The sequence below is a fragment of the Toxotes jaculatrix genome, chromosome 9, assembly GCF_017976425.1.
Source record: "Toxotes jaculatrix isolate fToxJac2 chromosome 9, fToxJac2.pri, whole genome shotgun sequence".
Classification (NCBI taxonomy): Eukaryota; Metazoa; Chordata; class Actinopteri; family Toxotidae; genus Toxotes; species Toxotes jaculatrix.
In genome coordinates, this window is record NC_054402.1 from 8828278 (window position 1) to 8849069 (window position 20792).

Below are 20792 nucleotides of genomic sequence, written 5' to 3' on the forward strand. Positions count from 1 at the left end.
CTGAAGATAACTGCCATGTTTGTTTTCACCCACAACCTTGTTGATTTGTGTTTTGTAAGACTGTAACATTTAGTTTTATTTTTTTAAACACATACATGTATACAGCACATTTCTTTTGACATTTATTTTACATTTGTGGAAGGATACTACCTGAATAAACATTAGGGTTATGAGCTCTTTTTGTTGCTGAGGCTGAAATAATGAAATTATGTGAAACAATTTTTTTATGTTTGATGTACATATTAACAATGTCTCTGGTGTGTGGAAAAAAAGCAAGTCATGCAGTTTAACATTAAACTTCACAAACTACCCATGTTATGGTTTGTTATCATTCTGTTATCACTGTTGTCAACACATTCATGAGTGTCTCACAAGGTTGTTTTTGTTTGTTTGTTTTTTTGCTTGTTGGGGACAAACAAACAAACTAAAAACACAAAATTGAAACATCACCTTGAAAAGTTGATATGGCTAAGATGATAGCAAACAGTTTCTCCTTTACACATCAAGCAGAAACAGACTCAACCCAACATTAACAGTCATTTCAAATCATCTGTGTTCACCTGACAAATGTAATGTAATATCCAATATTCACAAAATTAGCACAAACTCAGTCTAATCCAGTGTCTAATCCATACTATTTCAAGTTATTGATCTAAAAGTGCAATCAGCAGTACTCAGTTGTTCAGTTGACTTCATGCCATTTTTTTTTTCATTTCCAGAGCAACAGTCTCATATTCTTAATTTCAATCATTTGGTCCCCAAGCAAATTTTATTTTACATTTATGTTGCATCTTTCAGTGGATAGCAAAATCAAACATTTTGATCTTTTTATTGACCACTGATTTTTTTAAAAGCTAAGCTGATTTCTAAAATGAAGAGTTTCAGAGGAACTTCCTGCTGCTTTTTGCCTTTGGTGCTCCTAATGCATGGATATTAGTGTCTAGAATAAGTTCTTGATCCGGCTTGCAGAGGCTTTTGGACCTAATGGTTCAAACTGGTGTTAAAAAAAATGCAAAAGGGGTCTCAGGGTGTCAATGAACTTTGACACCCTGAGACCGAGCCCAGCATTGTTTCTCAGCTGTGTGGGTGGTTAATGTGGATCTAATGTGGCTGGTTTCTTGGCCATGGGCAGCATGCCACTTAGTGTTCATGTTATTATGACTAAGTATTGTGTTTAGGAATGTAATCTGACTTTAAATGCTACAGCGTATCTAGCCCTACTTAATCCCTTGCAGTTAAATTCACAGGAGCCTGTCTACTGTGTTCAGATATTTTTGACTCTGCTCATATCACATTGTTGAGAACTATTTTGTCAACAAGCAACTGTGTCTTTCTGTTGATATGACATTTGGGAGATGTTTGTCCAAAAGACCACAATCTTTATTAGATTTTAACCAGTGAACATGGTGAAAATAAGGACATAGTTAGATGAAGATGTTTTGGCAGAAAACAAATACAATGTTTGTGAACATTTTACTGATATGTTTATGATCAACATATTTACAACTTGCCAAATTTGTAAATTAACAACACATGCTCGTATTAATTTCCAAAAAAATGTATTTCCTGTTTTCGTGTAGTAGTACATAAACGTCATTTCTAAGAGATACCTGTATGAGGAGATACAGAGTCTTTAGATTATGTAGCCTTCAGGGAGACTGAATAGAAAATGGATTCAATCCACCACTGGAGAGTATTTCAAGCAACTGATTTAGTAGAATATAGTACGCAGCCATGAGTGGTGAGTGCTGAGGCCGCTTTGTCAGTAGTGAATTCAATAGGAATTCAGAGAGTCAGTCCTAATTCAGAGAGTTAGGTGGTTTATTCTGTCTTGCACAGCGTAGATCACATTGTGCAGGACTGAACCACAACAGCATGAGGACTGCCACCTGCTACTTCTCTCTCAGTGAACAAATACACAGACATGTTAAGATGGTGTCCAGCATCGCCTGTTGCTGTAGCTGAAATGTGGAGTAAGTGCAATAGCTACCACTACTGTTCACAAATGAAATAAATTTTACAGTTTTATTAAATTCTTTGCTTGTTTAACATCTTTGTTCAAGGCTGCATTTTTAATGCTGATATGAGCCAAACAAAATGGTATGGTATAGGTAAAAACACGGGACAAGAAAACATCAGTGGCCATAAAACACAACAAACAAATGCCATGAATGTCATGAAAAATGGTTGTGTAATAGCATGGAACTGCAAGGAAAAGAATGAAAGACCCTGGTTTTGACTGTAGAAATGAGTTTGATTTTAAATGCATTCTGAGCTGCAATTAAAGTGCAACGTCTGAATCTCCTGAGAGCTTTGAATTGTACAGAAAACATTTTGCTGAGCCATTTATTGATTAAATCACAGTTTCCTCCACCTTACCTTACCAACCAGCAGCTACAAACTGGCAGTTTTCTAATGAGCATAATACTGAGATGTAAATTTCACCTTTATTAACCCATACTCTGTTTATCTTACATGGACAGAATAAAATGTACAGTACAGTAAAATGCAGTCTGATACAGCCGCATACAACACCGAAATTGACCATACAATACACTGTTGTGTGAAACATCTGCACCAAATACCTGTGTCTGCAATATGAGTTTTATTTGATGTGACACAGTAGAACCTAACTAAATCTAACTTAATTTGCAGTTGCTCACTTGGCTGAGCAAACACACGAGCATCACAGCAGAAGGTAAAGGTACTGTATTTGACAGAACAACGTATGTGTCAAAACAAAGAAAGCTACAGAAAATTCTCTGACAACCCAAAATAACATGATGTAACATGTGCTGTAACAACTCTCCTATATTCTATATTAAAACCATGCATAGGTGGTGTTGTACATGTCAGATTGTCATATTTGAAATGAAAAAAGCTCATTTCATCATTACCAAAGGACAGGTTAACTTGAGTGCTTTCTCCTGAGAGATGCAAGAACCGCTTGAGAACTCATCCAGAAAAGCCCACTTGATTGAATTGGGTGAAGTCTCCTGGAACAAATCCTCTGTGTCACTTTTATGTAACACAGTCCTCTTCTCCTCTTTTGCTCTGCCTTAATTTGCTTTGTCTTTGTAAAAATCTGTGTAACAGACATCAGTAACACAGACTTCAGTAATACCAATTACAGCACGTCATTAGAACCGTGCAAGTTTCACAGGTAGATTAGCTTCTGTGTGCAATACTATAAATTACCAAGAGGCTTTTCTTTTTGGCGTTGTGGAAAACAAAGGTCTATGGCAAATGGAAATTCTAAAACAGTATGTAACATATTCCCCGTGACTTGAGATGTAACCAGTTAAGATGGTCTGCTTGACAACACCACAAACCACAGCCTCAGAGATACATGTAGAGCTGATTTAACACATCTATGACATATTACAAGATTCACAGAGCAAGTCATCCAACTCAAATGACAAAACAAGTTGTTACTCATTATTCTCTGTAACGACCCCACATGAGCAGTTTTTTTTCTTTTTCTGTGGCATCCTTATTGTAGGGATCTTAACACAAATTATTCACCTTAACATTTTCTGATCTGCCACCTCTATGGATAACAGAGTACTCCATCAATTTAGCTTAGCACTTCTGTAACACTGACAGAAAATGGGCAATTTAAAAAGTCAGATGCTATGTATGCCCAAACATCTGCCACACACCTCCAGATAAAATTGCAAAGCTCACCAGCTACTTTGCAGAGAGTCATTTGCTTGTACCACACACTAGAAGCATCATACAAACAGAGGAAATGGATGGCAATAGAATAGGATGTTCTTATCCAGGGGTCAACTGTAATAAAATTACTGCTTTTCTGGGAAATACCATAGTGGCATATTCTAAAAAACTAACAAGTGTCAGCCTGCAGTGATGCATGTTAAGACCAGTGTGTGGGCTGAAAGCAACGGATGATTGCAAATGATTTGGCACATGTCTTTTACACACGCATGTGCTGTCCTTAGGAACATCACAGGACTTATGACTTTACATCTTAGAATGGACATCGTTTGTCTGACAACAAGAGGTGGATTGTCAGGAGACATAAACACAGGTCAGACAGTACAGACAGTTTCTGTAGAATATAATGCAATCTGTTACAACACCACAAACTTGTCTCTGAAAAATCTGCACTGTAGAGCTCATTCAATAACTCTATGATACCTTACAAGCGTCACAAAGACTGGATATTGCAAGCCTCTTGTATTGGATTGTATAATATTGAACACATTCCTGCTATTTCATCCACCTCCTGTACCTCAGAAAATAAATAAGATTGCAAACAAGCTCCCTGGTTACAACACGAGGTGGCATGGCAACAAGTAAAGCTAAGCTTGGGCATGCTGTATGGGAATCAACACACCTGCAACGTGTGTGACCAATTACACGGCCAGGCTCTAGGCACCACGTGTGTGTACAGGCTTTAAAGAGATCTCTGTCACACCCGAAATCAAAGACAGGAGTGACCAGGAGCATATTAAAGGAACCTGTAGTGATTTCTCATTTTCTGTTATGTGTTAGAATGACGAGGGAAAAAGCATCAATTGTGACAAGTGTTTAGAAGATGCATAAACAATTTCATCTCATTACACTCTCCAATAAGTTGGACGAGGCAATTTCCTTTGAACACTTGACCTTTCAGACAAGCATATTAAATGCATCTGTTTTGCTCTGCCTGCTTGTGTGTATGTGCGGGTTTGTTTTACTATACGCGTGGGGTCCAAAAACCTGAGGGCCTACTATAAAGGTGGGGTCCAACAGCTTAAAGCTCCCGAGTTTAAATGGCTGTTTGAGGGTTAAGATTTGGTTTTAGGGTTTAGGTCAGAATTAGGTTAGGGTTAGGAAAATTTGGGTTAGCCAAATTTCAACGATGGGTCCCCACGAACATAGTAAAAGGATGTGTGTGTGTGTGTGTGTGTGTGTGTGTGTGTGTGTGTAAGCTCATCTTCTGTGTGAAGACTATTAATGCATCATACTGTAGTTGCGATGATCAAAGGTTTACCAAAACTTTAGGAGTCAGAATCGATGCAGCTCGTCTGCAAATGCTGGAAGCAGGGACAGACTGTACAAGCAGCAGCTCAAATGGGCTCTACGCTCATTTTTTCTCATCAGCTCTCTGCCACATTTTGATATTGTGTTAAGCTCATTGGGATGCACAGAAGAGAAAAGGGAAACAGAGACTAAATTGACTGATTTGCTGCCTTGCGCAAATGGAAACAAATTCCTTGTGACACTCCTCAGTAGAGCAAGATGGGCCCTTTCCTCGCAGTGGCCACAACCAATAAGCATTAGTCTTTCTGCCATACATCATACCAAGTCCTTGTAGTAAAGCCTTTTTCCTTTCCCTAATCACATATTGTAGGTAGAGCAATTGTGGTAGGCCGACTTTGGCTGAAGTCTATTGATACTGTGAGTCAAGTTTTGGAAACTCATTCACATTTTTTTTGCAAGTGGTTCCCTTGTCTGGCAATTCATTTGATATGACAAGCCAAATAATGAATAGGAGATAACATTTTTGGCCTGAAGGGAAGAAGCAGAGAAGCAGAGCAGTTAAATATGCAGTCTCTCTTTCACACCAGTGCAGCGAGGGCTCATCAACGAGAAATTACAGTTACTCCTGAGGATCACACAAAAACTTTTTTCTGCCCCCTGCAATAAAACACAATGAGAAACATAATGAGGATCTGCTTTTCCTCATCACAGCCACAGACAGTAATGGATTTGATTATCTCATTTATCACACCGGTCACTGTCAATTACCAATAGCTTAAAGGTAATGGTGTCAGTCTGTCAATCTTTTTCACTTTTTCCACTAAAGCCAATATGGGCAGCACATGTAGCAAAATGTAGTCCAGCCTCTGTCAAACTAACTAAGCTCTGTTTTGATTGAAAAAACTTATAAAACTGAGCCACATGCGAATTGTCTACATGGTTTATATTCATAATCAAGGAAAGCTATTACATCTTTACCAATAATGATGTTGATTCTTTTTTTATTATCAGCAGCTGCTAATGTAGTATCATGTGAGGTGAGCAATGTGTTATGATCACTGAGGTGATTTCATGTATTAACGGGCTACTTCTTAATATAACTGCATTACTCCTGAGTGATTTTTCAAATACTATATTTTTCTTTTTTGCCATTTTCTCTTAATTACTTAATCACATGCTTGTTAAAAACACATCACAAGTGTTTATTGCATGGATTCTCTGAACCAATGAGGTGATTACTGTTTGCAGCAGAGAAGCAAAGAGTGTATGCACTAAGAAAAATGGTCATCTGGCCATAACCAAGACAGTTTCCACAACATTTGTTTGCTTGTTTGTTTGTTCTTTGGCATCAATTTTTCAAAAATATAAGTAACATTTGGACCTGGGGAAAAAGACTTTAATAATTTTAGTAATGCACAAGACTAACAATGTTGTAAATGATCAGTCCGTGTGCTGGACGTGGTTGCACAAGGCCAAGCTGATGTTCGGAAGAGGGTACATTCATTCATGTTGTATCAAGCCAAAAATCTTGGGCTTTGTTTTCATCATCTTAATGATGAAAATGATAATAGTAATTGTTTGTGAGCCATTGTTGAATGTGTTGTGTCTGTTCTTCACACTCTAAAAGATAAAACACCTTCAATAATCTTGTGAAGTATTCAAACTGCCAAACACGACAGTACAACAATGAGGACCCTAGTTTAGGAACAACTTTATCATCAGAGAGGTTCTGTATAAAAGGAATCTTGCAGGCAGAAGTGCTTCATGAAATGAAAAACCTTTTTTAATCATGTTAATGGCTCTTTATGTAAAAGTTATAGCCCACCCTTTTGTAATATAAAATTTCAAAGCTTTGGCTTTTTGTTTTTATATTTAATATATTTCACTTGATGTCACCAATACTTCTTTTCACATTGATTTTTTGGTGTATTTTTACTAAATTGTTTGATTTAATTTATGATTGTTGATCTAATGTAGAACAAAAAGCGATTAAATTTCAAATCCAAATAAATTAATAAACACTGGTTAGCAGTGAACTCTTGATGGCAGCTCTGTTTGTGTTGTGAGCTCAGATAATGAGCAAGTTGTATTTTGCTCATCGTCCAATGTTGTGTTTTATCTCAAAAACTAAACTGCTTAAAATTCAAGGTCACATTTTGGTTTCAAAAATAAAACACAAAATGTCAACACCTGTTGTGCAAGCACTTACAAGAGAAAGAGTCTTCTTGACGATGACAGGCTGACGCAGAGGAGTTTTCAAGTGGGCACCTTCCTTCCTCGACGTTTCCTTGATGAGCCCACTACGCCTCTGGAGGGCTCATGCTCAATGCTGTTGTCCCAGAAACACTCCCTCTATGTCTTCCAGTCCTGTTACTTCAGGGCCCAGCAGGTGTCTTGCCTTTTCTTCCCAAACCATTGGCTGCTTTCCTCTGTTGCCTCCGACGCAGCTTTGATGGCTAAGTGCAGGCTCTGGCCTCTGATTCCCAGGTCTCTAAACAATCTGCCGGTAGATGTTGCCACGAAACCACAGACATGAGGATGGCAGAAGTGACACTCCCATAAGTTTCTGATCACACCCATCGCCATTGGGATTTCCTGTGACAGGGGCGGGGAGGAAAATTGCTTTAACAGAAAAGCCAGAGAAACTAATTTACACAAGATCAAAAGCATGAAAGAGCACTTCTGTGGAGAGATGATAAGCCTTCAAGGCCACTGCCAGAGCCCCGGGACAGTGCTCTGGTCTCAGCCATGTGGACACTTTCTCTGACCTGTGTCCATCATTGTCCAAGAGACAAGCCACGGGGATGCTTTAACTGGAATGCCAGAGCAACTGATAAATGGAGAGCAACGGTGAGGAGGCAGATAAACAAAACACAGTTAGAGATAAGGAGTGTAAGAAGGGGGCTGCATGCTATCGTGCAGAAAGTAATTTTCATACATTACACTTCAAAAGGTTGAAGCTGTGTCTATGTGTCTGTGTGTGTGTGTGTGTGTGTGTGTGTGTGTGTGTGTGTGTGATTCTTAATGTGTCTGTGAAAGTGGGACAACAAACAAGAGTGATTATTCATGATCATTCTTGAGGCACAGTAATATTTTGTTACTGTTATTATCAGGGCAGTGTGACTCTAACCCTTAACCTCTCTTATTCTTAGCTGCCTGTGATGTTGGGGATGGAGACAGTTTAAGGTAATTTACCTCTTTAACTCATTGTGTTGCAAGTCACTCTAAATAATAGTGTCAACTAAAAGCCTATGATGTTAATGTGAATTTAAGCAAGCATTGTGCATCTCATTATCATCTTTTAGCACTTGGGTTTAGTTTCTTGTTGACGTGTTGTTTTTCTGACAGCTACTCTGGATCTGTACTGCCAACTTTACTTATTTGTCCTTTTTATAGTGCTTGAATTGTACAGTTTACAGTATTAAAATGTTATGCTGAATCACGAGGAGGCAACTTGTGAGAGTTTTTGAGGAAAATTTTTACCACATATTCTACTGTGGCATTTATACCAATGCAGTGAGCAACTGGTAGACTTGCATGTACTGTTGCAGTATACGACAATGTCTACAGGGAGCCCATATAAGGAAATGCGTCACAATTGAGGAAAAATGTAATAGTTTTCAATTGAGATTTTCTTCTAGTCTCTTTTGTGCTGCACCAATTGTTGACATTCAGACACAGAGAGCAACCTTACAGGAAAAAAAAAAATTAAAAACCGCACATAGATCAGATAAAACTGTCGCTACAACTCTGTCTGTTCTTGTGTCACTCATCTTATTTTTTTCAGCACTCTGAAGTCTAATCTCAGCCACCTTGTGTAAACTCTGCAGGAGCTCTGGCTCCAGCTGACAGTTCCACAAAAAGCTTTCCTCAAAGTTAAATTCTGATGGCTCCATTTGAAGGTGACATAAAAAAAAAAAAAAAGCATTCATCCAAATATGCAAAAATATGAAAATTAGGTGCTTATTAAGCAGTGAAAAAGATGGACTCAACACTAGAAATTTCCAAGCTTCATACTGGATTTCTCTTTGCATTTGTGTTGTCTAATGGGACAGTTAACTTTAAATCTCGATCAAGATATTTGGCTGAGTTGATTAAATTTATTCAAAGCTTTGAAAAGATTGAAATAAAAATGAGATTTCATAACGCAGGCTTGATAACAGTTTATTTATGTGGACTCCCAAAAAGCAATAAGAAGCAGAACATTTATAAATGCGTCCTGCAGCCTTTCACCGTGACCTTAAATTTCCTCCCCTGGAGCTACTGATAAATATAAAAAGCAGGCTGTACTGTATCACCCTTCACATGACCTGGATATAAACCTGCCATAATTGACAAAATGATTAAGAATAGTTATTTTTCAATTCGGAGAGCTGCTATTGAAGCAGCACTACATTTCAATTAACTTATCTAAAACCCAGAGAAAACGTGTACATAAAAGGGAGGATTATTAAAATGAATAAAAAATACTGTATTATCCAACTGCAGATAATTGCTATTTCCAAAACCCTGTCACAGTGCAATTCATTCTACACATAATTTGGTTGTGTAATGTTATTTAATTTAATTTAATGGTCATCTGACTTTGTCTTTTTTTTTTTCAGCTGCTCTTGAAATGTGCTTATTAAGGTTTGAAGATGGTATCCCCTCCAGCTGAGGATGGTGGTACGTGAGCAGTTTCAGCATAAAGGTTAACCTGTAAGGTTGACTCAAGATAGAAAATCCAGGTGTGGGATGAGAAACGTTGATTTTTCTCATAGTAGCTCTAACAGTAGCTACTGTCAAGGTGCCCTCAAGCAAAACACCAGCTCAACAGGAGAAGAACAGTTGGATAAAGAAAGGCTGGGTAGCTGCCAGTGGTGAAAAACAGGGTGCTTAAATGAATAGTTCATTTTGGGCAGGAGATTTACATGAGAAGACTGACAGCATTTTCGTGTCTGTTCCATAAATGTTAGCCAGTTAGCCTAGCTTAGCACAAAGACTGGAAACAGGTGGCCTCAAACAGACTCACCAGACACAATGGTGAGCTTTATAGGTTCTGGTATGTGGATTTTGTTACCTTTGGACAGAATCAGGCTGGGTGTTTCCCCTTGTTTTCAGTTTGTTCCTTTAATCACTGTGTAATTGTTAAAAAGGAAGTAAAATATAATAGATCTAATTATCTAATGAATTACATATCCACATTTGTCCATTACGCAAATCATGTAAAGAGGTGCTGAGGACTGTCAAGCAAAAAGAACAAAGTCCTTTGTGAATTCTTACACTTAGTACACTTTGCATTATTTGTAATTATATGCATAAGTAATTCAATTTTGTGTTGTTATACAACCTCAAAAATGTCTAATTCTGTTTCTTTCAGCCTCAAGGCCTCCGTTTTTCTTGTTAATATAATAAGTCACCAAACCTGGGTGGAACAACACTGAGATTATGTTTTTTGTCTGTCCTCTCTGGAAATGTATTCATCAGTGAGTCAGTACCTCCTGTAAAAAAAAAAAAAAAGAAAGACCAGGTTTTTAATGTAATATTGCTCAAGCAGGAAAGGCTGTGGGAAAATGAATGGAAGAGGGGACAGCCAGCTCAATGGAACAGGTTAGAGGAGAGGACTCGGCCTGAGTCAGAGGGAGGTGGTGACACTGGTCAACAGCTGGTCAGCAGCTGGTCACCCTGTGGCTTTAATGTGTGACAAGCTCAGGTCAAATGAAGAAAGGTCGTGTGATTTCATCGACAAGCTGACTGAGGCTGCTTTATCTGATCGATAAACAATGTCATCTGATCTGAAGGAGAGGCACGGCACTGTTACGCTACACTGCTCCCAGCTCACACTACAGAAATTAATTGGAATGTGAGCTTCATGATGAAAAAAACAAAGCCATCATCTTGAGTGCATTCATACTGAACGTTCTCCAGTTTGATCGAGTGTGCATACAATTTTAATTTGTGCACTATAAAACTTTTCCTTCAGTTGATATCTAACATGTACTGTGTGGTCATCATGACACATGAGTGGTCCTTGGCTGCTGGATCAAAGAGAGGTACAACCACTGATGTGGACAAACAGGCCGCTTAGACCTGCAGTTGTAAAACTCTGGTACTACTTGTCAGGGTGATTTTTTTTTTGGTGGATAATGACTAGACTCCCTGATCAGAACTGTCTGCAAGTCCAAAATAAGTCAAATACTACTCAGGACAGGATTCTAGTAAGGGCCATCAAGCTCACTGTGCTTCTTTAGGTACCATTAGATGTCTGTTTGTATTTGATGATTTATGTATGAGAAGATGATATGATGATTTCACTTTTTCAGACATGTTGATTCCAGCCTTCCTTTTGTTGATTCTATCAGGGGTTCTTTTGGAAATAGTTTATTCACTATAATTTACATAATGTCAGATTAAAAAAAAAACAGCCTGGTCCCCACAGTGGAAACGAGCAGGTTGAGCTCAACAAATGTGTTCAGGGCTATTAAAGGGAACAGTCTCATGTCGGCAGCTCAGTGTGAGGAAATCAGAATTTTATAGGCAAAAATATTTTATCGATAGAACATAAGGTGTTGGATAATGTCACTAACAGCTGGTGTTCCATGACAGCTGCAGCTGTTAATAGGAATTGCCAGGGAAATCTGAATGAATTTTTTTTCAAATATGGAAGCCATTGCGCAGACAATAAAATCAGAGACACAGTTGCTGCACATTTTGATTTGAAAATCTTTGTTGATGGATTTGTATGTTGAGCACTAACTGTTGCAGAACACAGTAAAAGGTTATTGTGCTGACAGAGTGGTGTAAGGATTTTTGCTGGTAAATTAAACTAAATCATTGAATAAGTCAGTAAAACCTGGATGATTTTTTAAAATTCATCAGTTACCAAAAGTATATAATATTATCATTCATCTTTTTGTACACTGTTCTTTTTATGTAGCGCATGAAGTGTCAAGGAACATACATACTCTCACACTCACTTTATCAGGAACACCTGTGCACCCACATGCTCATGCAGTCACCCAATCAGCAAATCATGTGGCAGCAGTGCAATGCATAAAATCATACAGACACAGGTCAGGAGCTTCAGTTAATGTTCACATCAAACATCACAATGGGGGGAAAATGTGATCTTAGTGACTTTGACAGTTGCATGATTGTTGGTGCCAGATGGCTGGTTTGAGTATTTCTGAAACTGTTGATCTCCTGGGATTTTCATGCACTTTGTTCACCTTAGTGCATATGTATTACCAATACCAGTTTTGAATGAAGGCCCTACCCAGTATTAGTATGGTGTTTCTCATAAGGTGCCATGTGAGTATAGATCCATATGATCTAAGTTCCATTCAGGTAGCCAGGCAGACCTCCTGCCCAGCTCCCATTCTCATTTTCCATGAAAATAACATTGATGATGATAATAACAGTATTGCAGTGTAGCACCGTGTTATGACTTCTTGTGCTTTTTTGAGCTGCCAGTGTCTATTTGCCTTGAAAAAATTGGCAATGTTGCTCTGAGTTCTTTTTTCCCCCTGTGAGCTATCAGCTGAAAATGTTTGCCAGTGACACTGGCTTTGTGCGTGTGAAATCCATTTCTATGGGTGCAGATGACTCAGAGAAAATTTGAAAAGATTTTGATTATATTGATTTTGATGCTCCCCTGCTCTACGTAACACAAATATAAGTCTCACGGACATTCTTGTCTTTGCTGATTGGACACAAGGCGTTTTTGTGTGTAGCCAGGAGGAGACAGTGTCAGAGGCACAAGTCAGGAATAATGAGAAAGGTAACAGCGCAGGCGGTGAGCTAACTGACGTTAGTTAACTGCAGTGTCATAGTTTGCAGGGTGGAAAAGTGTGAAGAGTGAAAAGCAAAACATTTTACGATAAATAGGAGAAATATTTTGGATTCCCTTATTCAGATATATAATCTAAAAATTAAAACGTTAAATAGCACAAGTACTGGCATGAGTATCTAAACTGAAAGCTGACCAGAATAATTTTGTAATTAAAAAAAAAAAAACAATTATCTTCGATGAATTACCACTCAATCTGTCAAGTCATTAAATGGACTCATGGCACTACTATAGATATAACAGTTTTATATGTGAAATTTAAGGCGTTTTATTCTATATCTGTATAACAAAAAATGTTTAATTTACTTGAAAGCTTCTTTACTTCCCTGTCTGACTGTAATTTTCATGATACTCTGCTTATAAAGTTGGTGAAACTACTACACTGAACCATTTTGCATCACCGGTTGCTGTGTCAGTGATGCTGCCACTCACCCAACACGTGTTATGCACAATGTGGCTTAAAATTCATGAACTAGCTCCTTGTACCTCCTTGTCCATCACTTTGAAGTTGGCTGTCATCTAACATAAGTTAGTAATGGGCCGGCACAGGGATAATTGGCTCAATTTATTAACTCAATTAATCTAAGCTCATGATGAATTGAGTTTCCAAAAGGCTGGAGACGAGTGGTCCAACTTAAAGCAGTGGCTGCCAAAGGGACTCTTTGTCAAAATGTCAGCCACAAGAAACCCATAAAGTGTGCAGCAGCCTCCTGTATATGCCCATTTAGCTTTCAGCTTGTCATTCATCTCTACACATATATTTTCTCAATATAGATTTAATTTAAGTTGAAGATTGAGAAACTCATTGAGAAGCTCATACAAAGAGCAAAGCTTCAAAACCTTCAAAAATCAAAGTCCATTTTGTTGTTTAATGATCCACTTTACCAGATTGTCTTGTTTTGTTTCTGGGACGATAACATATTAGATAGTAAATATATCAGTGTATAATTTTTTGTGTTTGCATTGTTTTAACCTAAGACCAGAAGTGTTGTCATAAATTTGGTCATGCTGTGAGAAAGGTAAAGGGGAATTTGTCAGCCAGCATGTCAGTTTAAGCTGTCATGTGGGTCACACAGTAAACAAGAGTGTGAGCTTCAAATTGGCAAAGTGTGTGTTTCCCATAAGGGCAAAATGTTGGCCACGTGGACATAGAGTACTCTGATGAAACTGGGTACAATATGAGGGATGCATATTGTAAGCCCATGTGGGATGACTTTAAGGGCCTTTTTCCCAGCCTTTTTCAGATACCACTTTAAGTTGGACTACAAGCACTAGTCATTTTGGACCAGATTAATAATAAATTTGACCAAGTATTCTCAATGGAGGCAAACCCATGTGGGGCTGACAAGGCCACATTAGCTGTGCAGTTCCTCCTCCTGCTCCCACGCCTTTCACCCCCAGAGCCATTTGACTAGCCAACAGTTGTCCAGTGGGTTGGAAGGCCCTGCTGCAGGGTCTGCTGAGTGCCCTCTTGCTCTCTCTACTCTCTCTTAAACAGATTGGATATTTCATCATTACATCTGTTGTATGAAACAAGCATGTGAGGCAAATGTTAATGCCTTAGTATTACTTGAAATGGTGTGTGACCTACTTGACTCACTCATCATGTCAAATAAAAAACCACAGAGGAGAGTAAAAAAATAAGTGTGTGTAGAGCATTGGGTAGAAATATGCAACCTCCATTTACAGATGTGCAGGATAATCATGGACCAACAAGGGGCAAATGAGGGTTTGGGGTTCCTGTCATTGCAACTCATCCATTTGAATAACATTTGATCATCCATTTAATTAGGTTTTGGGATAAAGTACAGTATACAGTGTATTCTGTTGTTGTATTCAGTTGTATCTCTTATTGGACAATATAAACTGGGCAAAATCAGGGAATCACAAAAGGCATCAAGTCATGTGGAAGCCACAAACGTCTGTACAAAATCTGATGACATTCCATCCATTGCTGAGATATTTTCAGTCTGGATCACAGTGATTTATTGACCGACATATCTACATTGCTATTCCTCAAGCTATGCTGCTGGAATGGCTAAAAATCCCAAGGTGCACTTTAATTATTTATGGTTTTGTTGTCAAATAAAAAAAAGCCAACTAAATAATAATTTTACTGTTATGTTATTGTCAAATTAAGTGCAGTTTTGTTGTAAAAATAACTGAAAAACATAAAAATAAATATATAACGATAAATCAATCAATGACGTTCAAACATCATTTTCACTAGTGGAAACCTGCCGTATTGATTCAATATTTCCCTTGTGAGCAAGTTAATGCAGGATGACTGTTGTAATTTCAATGGTGCACATGTTGAACACTGAAATTCCCCTCAGCAGCTCGCTGACCCCTGTCTGCTCCAGGAGCTGCTCACCTTTGTCGACCCTGCTTTTTGAACTCTTTAAAGAATCTCATCCATATATTCTGTAAGTACATGTGTGAAGAAGAAGCTCAGAAGCATAGTATGTGAAAGGACACTTCTTTCCTGTACCATGGTCAGTATATCAATGCGATCTATCATACTGTGTACACCTGCAGAATAAATAACCCTGAATCTATGATTACTTGTATTTTTAAAAAATACCTACTCAGCCCGGTCGTGTCTTCATTCATGTCAGTCTCTATTGGCAGTGACGGAGCTGAACCAACATCATGCTAGCCTGCAATTACATACACATTTCATCAAGAGATGAGCATATAAATTGAGCAGAAATCCAACACTAACCTTTGCAATTTTTTGGCAAGGCAATAAGATATGCTGTAGCTCTGCATTTGCTTTAACCACCAAATATGTCTTCAAGCCGTTGTAAATGGAAGGAGGTGGAGGGAAAACTCTGAAAGCCAGAAATTTCAACACAGCAAAGTAATCATTGAGTCACTGGTATTGATCAGCATCCCACCCAAAAACTGCAGACCGTTGCAGATATATTAGGCCATTTTTGTGCATCAGACAGAAAAAATGTCACTTAATGCACTTTTAATAAACTCTGTGACACAAACAGAGGAGATTTTTTTGGCTGGTGGAGTCCAGAGCTGACAGATCTCAGTGTTAGTCTAAACCTAAATACATAGTACAACTGGACAAATGCATTTTTAAAGCCTTTTCAAAAAGCTAGACACACAATAGCTCTTTGTGATGCAGCAGTCTGTGGGCACATCAGCTGTGTCGGCCAGACAAATGTGGTCCAGAGAGAGTCCTGTTTTTTCTCCTCCTCCTTCTTCTTCTTTTGTCAGTGGTATCAGTGATGTTGGACAAAGCGTTTCATCTTTTCCATCCTTAAAGAAGATATTGCAAAGTATCAGTGTATTCCAGCCACCAAGTCACTGCAGACTCTTTTCCTCAATAATATGCTTGTCAAGTGTATCTTCTCTCTATTTCCCTCTCTTCACTCTTGTTTCCCATGGTGGCTTGTAAGTAAACAGTACAGTGAATGTGAATGGATGCTCAGTGCTCCAGGTTAATGTACTTCATTAGAGGTTCCGTTTTGCATGTCTGGCTTAATTTAACGGGCCGGAAAGCCTTGGGACAATTCTTCTGACATTTCAAGAATGCCAGGCCCAGCATAGGAGGCTTATGTTTATGTGAAACCACGGAGAGAAAGAGTGAAGGGGTTTAGGAGAGGCTACGGCTTACTCTGCCTGTTAATGATGGTTTAGAGCCTAAGGAGACAGGATGCAGACAGACCCAAGGTGCACACAGCTGGAGTAAAGTGAGGGGGGGGGGGGGGGTTGCATTGCAAGGTAAAGCACTACCAGGAAGGGGGGGGGGGGTCACATCTCCCCCATACATGACAGCAGCAGTCATTCATACAGAAGTCCCTTTAGGTTTTCTAGTTTCCACTCAATATGCTTTTTCCCCTTTCTACAAATGGACCACATTAAGCAAGGGCACACATGGATGATATATGAAAATACAAATGCTCTCATGTATCATACTGCATGTATTGCATATGTATGCACAGGCAAGAGATAAGGCACTGTGAATATTAGATGATCTGACTGAGTTTTTATGAAACAGATTTTTTTTTATGGGGCACATTTGGCACCACAATTTATTCTGTGCAAAGATATGCATTGTTTCCCTGTTGGTTTTTCCCTCCTTATTGAAAGCAGGCAAAATAAAACCAAAATAAAGACCCAGGATATTTTTTGAAAGCCCATAGTGTTGTGATGAGTTGGAAAGCTTTACAGATCATTTCTGATTGCAGAGAAAACAATATATTTCCTATTCCATGTGATCTTTGGTTAAATCAACAAAGTGTAAAATCTGTGACTTGAAAAAATGCTGACATTTCTTTCTGACATAACAGCAATTGACATCCTCTTATCAGCCCAGGCATTATACAGTCTGCAACTGGGAAAATCAGTACAAATGAACCAGACTCTGTGAAAAATGTGGAATAAAGAGCTGTCATTGTTTCATTTCCTCTTAATGACTGTAGTGACCAGGCAAGCAGAATGGACAGGAAACAGCAAAATAATGGGTAGCCTACAGTCAATACAAAAAAAAGGTAATTTTAAATTGACAAACCTAGCTGGACAAAGATGCTTGAAGGGTTACATAATGGCTTACACATAGTGCTGTCCCATTGAGGAGAACTTGCTCATTATTTCAAGTGAAGGCAAAGGTTATTACACTGCAGTGTTTTCCAGACTGATCAGCCTTTCTGTCAATAAGTCCTACTGTCTTGTGATGCGCTGGACTACCTATGTGTCAGAGGAAGATCCCATCAGAGTTTATTTTACAATCTGAATTAGCCAGATTACAAATGTATGTATATGATGATAAACATTGTAAAGTCATACAGAAACATTTGGAAATTTGATTTTATTGTGCACAGTCCTTTCACTCTTTTCTAATTATTATCTTCCAGGCTATGTTATCCATTACCTGGAAGAACTTATCAGCCTTTGTTGATGCTAAAATCATATTAGCCCTTACCTTTTCTTCTCCAGTTCTAAAATATCTCAACTGCTTTGCATTTTAGGCTCTATCTAATTTTATTTAACTGCATTCAGTTTATTTCATTTCGAAATGTTCAGTCGAAATGTACTCATGTAAAGCACGTTATAATCTTGTTTTATAGAAATGATATTGACGCTCAATATTTTTTTTTTTATCATCATGTTGGAGATGGATCAAACATGTCTATGTTTGGTAGCCAGCCTATTAAAATGCAATAGGTGAAACGCAGGTGCTGCACTTTGCTGCCACACTCACACCTGACTTCCGCCACCACAAGCAGCACAAATGCAACGCACCTTTTGCAAAAAGCAGGCTCGACTCAAACTTTCAGTGGCCTTCTGTGTTGTTTGTTTGCTGTTGCACCGCCTGTTTGCTAACTCTGCCGCTACTGCTGTTCATGGAGGCCTCTCTGTACATTAACGAGCTGGTTGCCCACAGGCCGATGATTTCGCTTCGGGATATATATATTTTTTGTGGAGTAAATAATGAAGTTTGTATCAAAGCCCTTCTGTTGCTGGACTCTTCAGCTGTGAATGGAGTTTGTTGCACTGTTGTTGGCAGCCTGGGACAACGTTCAGGAGGTGCAAAGGATCTTCACTTGAACAAGGTAAGCGTTCGTTGTGTGTGCTGATGTATTGTGTGTGAGCTCATGCCTTGTTTGTGTGTCTGCTGGTCACGCCAGCCCTTGCTGCCTGCGTGTTTCCACCTGTTTGCCGTGTTTGCTTTGCAGATGGCTCGTAGTGGCTGAGCTTTTAGTTTTCGTTTGGCTTCGTGCAGTTCAATATTCTTCTTGTGTTTTTTGTTTGTGTGTTTGTGTAGTGGTGACATACGGATAGCCATGTTTGTTTTTTCTTTTTCTTTCTTTCTTTCTTTTCTTTTTTTATTTTATTTTTTTTTATTTTGCTGAATATTTCACTGCCGGTTGCTGCCTTTGTGTTTTTGGGGGATGTTCCATAACTCAATGTAAACAGGCGTGTTGTATATTTGGTGATGGAGATGTAAACATCGCTGTTGTCTGGTACACATACCAGTAATTATGTTCCCGTTCTGCTGGCTTCATAGATAATTCAACCTGGCTGTGTCTCACGCACACATCTGGGAGTCACATCCCCATTTTCTGCACACACTTCACGTTGCGCTGCGCATTAAAGAAAGAATTGTGCTCAAAGCGCTGGGCTTATGTGACAGCTTGCTTTATTATTCCTCACATCATAATTATGTCTAAACTGCTGAGCTCCTGTTCTGTGGTTTAGCTGCTGCTTAACTCAGCTCTGTTCATCTGCTTTTTATCACTTCATGACTTTCTGTAAGAAGGACTTTTCAGCTCATGAGTTCTTGTGACTTTTTTTTTTTAATTTGAAGTTATCTGCTGCATAGCTGAGAACTCTTAACTTGCTGCTGTGTAGCAGGTGCATTCCTGGGTTTAGATTTATACATCTCAATTCACTGGATAGTAAATTTCCAGTAATGATCAGAGGTGCAGCTGCTGCTTGGTAACACATAGCCTAGTAGATTATTGTGTTAAATGGTTGACAGTCTTCACTGTGTTTAATCTGGTTTTGGAGGTTTCATTTACAACCGTCACTCCTCAGTCTCTGCTGTGCTAAGCTTTCTGTATGTTTGCTGTGAGTGACAATGTCATAAACTAGATGTCAAATGTCAACACTTCATACTCTCTATTCTCCTAATAACTCTGTTCCTTCTGAGTTGACTTTTTTTTTTTGTCTTGACCTAAAAAGTGTCACATTTTAATTTCTTTTTGCTACCTCAGTGACATTACCTTGGCTTCATGTGGGCGGCTGTAAGTGTGTATGTGTGTGTTCAAACATTTCTATTTTCGCAGAAGACAAAGCTGAGAGAATTAAAGCAGTTGTGTGAGTGGAGGATTTCCAGCTCCTATTTAATATTTTAATATTGTCTCTGGTTACATTTGCCATCTGAAAGCATTTTTTAATCACATTAGGACACACAGGACACACGAAAATCCGATTTTACTCACATCGCTTTTTGGACATTTAAAACCTGTTTTGGCAACAACTAGCCTCCCATTGTGACAGACACATAATACACGCATCCATTATAAATGCATATAAACATGAACAGTTTTTAGGACACAAACAGTGTAATAGTTTAAAAGGATCTTTAATGTTTAAAGCTGCCATAAAAATTTGATCTTTGAGATGAGATGATTCACAGCAGCCGTTGCTTTGACACAGAGGTCAGCACACTAAATGCTTCACTGCCCTTCTTGATCACCATAAAGAACCATAGCTAATTTTTTAAAGAGCAGTTTTAAACTGAATTGCACAAGCTTACCGTCCTGTTCATCCAGCTTGGAAACCAAATAAATAAAAAGAAATCACAGCTTCCAGCCTTCAGTATGCAGGTACAGATGTGTCACTCATACGATGACTTCTTATATTTGTTTTGGTTTTAGCGTCTCCCATGAACCTCTTGTTAAATCTCCTCTGGAACCTGACAAAGGAGAGTGTTTACTCAGTATTCCTGCAACACAGCGTTATTTGAACAACAAGGTCAATCCTGATTTCCATTTTGCCTCACACAATGTAGTTCATTAATATTGTTACCAAGTCGCACAAACCCAGTCCTGTGAGAGTAGGTATTTTACTGCATTTCTTATTTATGATATATGATACATTTCTAATTTTAAGTGAATTTTTTTAACCCACATTTGTCAGGCAGTGTGTTCATTAGATGTTCTAGGTTACCTAGGGAGACTAGTATCCTCGTTAATGACAGTTGCTTCTCACTTATTTACATACATCTTCGTTTTAATTATTAGTGGTTTTCTGGTCCCAAAACCATCAAATAGGTTGTAGCAGTGAAATGAGGCGAGATTAATCTTTCAATGTTCCAGCCCACTCTGGGTTTTCTGCAGAATAACCTATGTTATATTTTAGCAATGGGGGCACAGACAGATCCCAAATAAATATTTTACACCTATAAATAATTCTATTTGTTTCTTCTGTGTGTGAGTAGCTGGTGCTA